The following is a 3,486-nucleotide window of genomic DNA, read 5'->3' as shown; positions in this document are numbered from 1 at the left end:
CTTAAATAAATCTAAGCTTAGAATTGAGATATTTCCCCAAAATCACTTTATTCTACATGTCTACATGTTTTTCTTAAATCTGCCGAAAACAAACAATTTGCTCGCACCTGATTTGGTTAAAGATCAACAGTAAGGTGACAAAAATTCAGGGACTTCTCGCCGGAGTCAGGCTGAACTGCAGGCAGTGTTTTGGAGTATGAAAGCAATAGACGAGAGAAAAAATATCTCTTGTATGTAGAGCCACTATTTTTCATAATTAATGCCACCTGGAGGAACTTGGGAAAATGCTTTACACGTGGATTCCAAATAAATTTGTATTTTTTTGTAAGATTGTCCCACTCAGTGCAGGCTTATGAACTTATTTTGTTGTGTTTGGAATATGGCTGCAACTAACAATTATTTCCACCATTAATTGATCAGTCGTTTGGGCTATAAAGTGTCAGAGAATGGTGTTTCCCAAAGTCCAAGATGTTGTCCTCTAATGTCTCAAAAATACTTCGTATACTGCAATAAAGGAGTAAAGAAACCAGAAGATATCAATAGTTCAAGAAACTGAAAAAAGAGGATTTGGGCTTTTTTTTCTTTCTTTAAAAAACTCAAACTGATTATTTGATTATCAAAACAGTTGCCGGCCTACATTATAATGTTTGTTATAGTATTTGACTTTTGTAAATAACTTTAATTCCACTTTGGGACATGATATTAAGTGTTTGTCACTTGAAAAGAAATTAGCAATAACTTATATCAAAAAACTATCAACAACTACAACTTCAGAACTGATAATCAAGAGGTCTGTAAAGATTTCTGTGACTTCTTGTGCGTGTTTTGTTTTTGTTTTATTTTTACAGCAAGGATAGAATGTCTTCTTCCATAAATGACCAGCTCTACGCTCAAATGGGAATGTCAAGGTGAAGCTGGCAGCCACGGTGCACGAACGTCAACAGGAATGAGGAAAGAGTGTGACAGGAAAGGATCCATTTGGCACGCAAAACAGTGGACGTCAGTGCAGCTTTTCCATGCTGGCATCACGAGAACAACCTGAAAACCTGGTGTGTACTCTGCTGGACAGGTAGGATGTGTGCTCATTTCATTAGCAAGCTGGCAGCGCTGGATTCTTTCACACTTTATGAACACTGACAAGTTTTATAGAGGAAACTTTCCCAGCTGAGTGCAGGCCTTGCAACATATTTCAAGTAGAAAAGAAGAATAGTTCTGTAAGCCTTGTAGAAGTTTGTAGAGGCACAGTGAAATATGAGTGACATATACGATAAAAATGAAACAGAGGATGATGAAAGCATCTAGCTGCTATCTCAATTGTTATCGCACTCATGGGAGTCCTACTTTGTTCTTTTTCTGGTGTTTTATTGTGAGTTCTTCTTGTTTCTACATCCAGACACATCACTTTTTGCTGGCGCACACACACACACACACACAATAAGCTACACTTATTATTAATCTGTCCAATTATTCTCTCACAGCCTAAAGCATTGTCCATGTGAGTGTATCTCAAAACTACACATGTGTGTAGTTTCTTCTGTCTTTGTCCGTCTGTTCATCTACTCACTGAGCCCCAGGGAACTTTAGCTGTCTGGTGCAACGCTCCCAGGGGGAGGTCTTTGGTGGCTGCGCCACTAGAGGGGGGTGATGTTGGCGGGGGTGAGGAAACCGGGGCACATTTCCTGTGGAAATGGGGTTATCACTTCACCAATTACTGGTGCAATTACAGTGGGAGGCCTGCAGAAGCCTGGGAACAAAGCCCATAGGCACGCAGATGGGCACTCATGTGGAGACGTGCACGGGAGCGCACACACAAAATCATTTCTGACACACAGTCCACATGCACACAGCAGTTATAAACTCTCACCGCCTCACTGTTTTCCTCTCTTGTGCCAAGATCGCACTGCTTTATGTCTTTCACAAAGACTGTCTGGCTGTGTTAGTGCAGGTGTTCTTGGTGCCTTAAACTCCTGCTGCGACGGAGTGTCAGAATGCAGAATGAGCAACCGCAGCGTTTGAAACTCTGACGTGCTTGTCTTTCTGTTGGGCCGTTGTGAGTTGTCACAGATGCAGAATTAATTGTCTGCTACCCTTCACAGGATACTGCTTGAATCTGGAATAACCAGTGTTGCAGTTTCTTCCTGACCACCAAGTCAGACTGGACCACTGGGCAGACATCTGCACTCTGGTGCTGACATCATCACTCATTCCATCACGATAACTTTCACTTGAATCACTGCGAACCATCTTAAAACCTGTCAGATTCATCACCTCCTGTTTGGAGTTCACTCTTTTTTTTTTTGTGGAACCAGACACTGTAAGAAAATATATGCACGGAAACGAACTCTCTTCTCATTTCTTTTTATTATTCCACGCAGACTTAAATCGTCTTACACATTCAAACACATGGACACACACACATACCGCAGCAGAATTAAAACCAAACACGCACTACGTCTGGACTGTGTCACTGACATCCAGACCCACGTGGACAGCTTGACCTCTGACCTCAGCGTGAGTGATTATTCATCATCATCACCGTCAGACTGTTCCGTTCTGGTCGCTACGCTGCTGCATACACACTGTAGAGTCTGACCTCTGCTTACTTCTAATCTAATTTGTTTTTCCACCTTCATATTCTGAGAGAAGGTTCGCTGAGAACACATTGTTTTCTTTGCCGTACATTCACACAGTTACTTGCATTCTGGTGTGGGGGGGCCGCCCAGCGCAGAGCAATGCTGCCGTAGCTGGTGAGTTGTCTCATCATGAGTTTTTAATGAAAAATGCAAAGAGGAAAGTCTGCCGAGGGCCCAGTTCCGGTTTTAACAACACTGGTTTCCTTAAACCAGCGGTCGGGATCGCACAGTGTCGTGGGATGATTTGCAGATATCAACAAAAAAGTGATTGGAAACAGTCAATTTTTGCCATAATCCTTTTAAAATTATAAATCTACAACAAATACATATACATGCACAAAAAGAAACGTCACCACTGTTTCAGTTTTCTCTCTCTCCAACACATTTGTGCAGTAGTTACAAAACCTTCCTAAAAATCTAGGTGCTGCCGTGACATATTTTGCAGCCCCAGTGGCCTAATGGATAAGGCACTGGCCTCCTAAGCCAGGGATTGTGGGTTCGAGTCCCATCTGGGGTGTGAGCTGGTCCCTGAGTCCAGACACCAGAACACTTCCTTCACAAGTGTTGTTTTATCTTATCTCATCCTGCTGTGGTATGTCTACTCACAGCTTATGCATAGAGATGACTCTGACTGAAGCGTTCTACCTAAAGCCTTGATTGAATTCTTTAAAACAACATTACTGTTGTTGGGCTGCTGTCTTATTGCTATGCCCTTGTATAGATAGGCTTATTAGTGCACATTTGTGGCTACGTGCATCGAGTCCCAACCAGATTTTTTTCCTCCTGTCACGTTTTTACTTCCTTTGTGAGGATTTTTCACTGCAATACGAAGTCCTGCACCTCGATGGAAACG

General features: G+C 42.3%; 1 non-coding gene across 1 annotated transcript; it reads left to right on the top strand.

The window, feature by feature from the left end:
- Positions 1-3,077: 3,077 nt before the first annotated feature.
- trnar-ccu (transfer RNA arginine (anticodon CCU)) lies at positions 3,078-3,150 on the top strand. Its single transcript has one exon. It is a non-coding gene; the product is annotated as a tRNA-Arg (tRNA).
- The last annotated feature ends 336 nt before the right edge of the window (positions 3,151-3,486 follow it).

Source organism: Stegastes partitus, unplaced genomic scaffold (assembly GCF_000690725.1).
Source record: "Stegastes partitus isolate 25-593 unplaced genomic scaffold, Stegastes_partitus-1.0.2 Scaffold3725, whole genome shotgun sequence".
NCBI lineage: Eukaryota > Metazoa > Chordata > Actinopteri > Pomacentridae > Stegastes > Stegastes partitus.
Note: the sequence above shows the minus strand (reverse complement) of the source record. Positions and strands in the feature narration are given on the sequence as shown.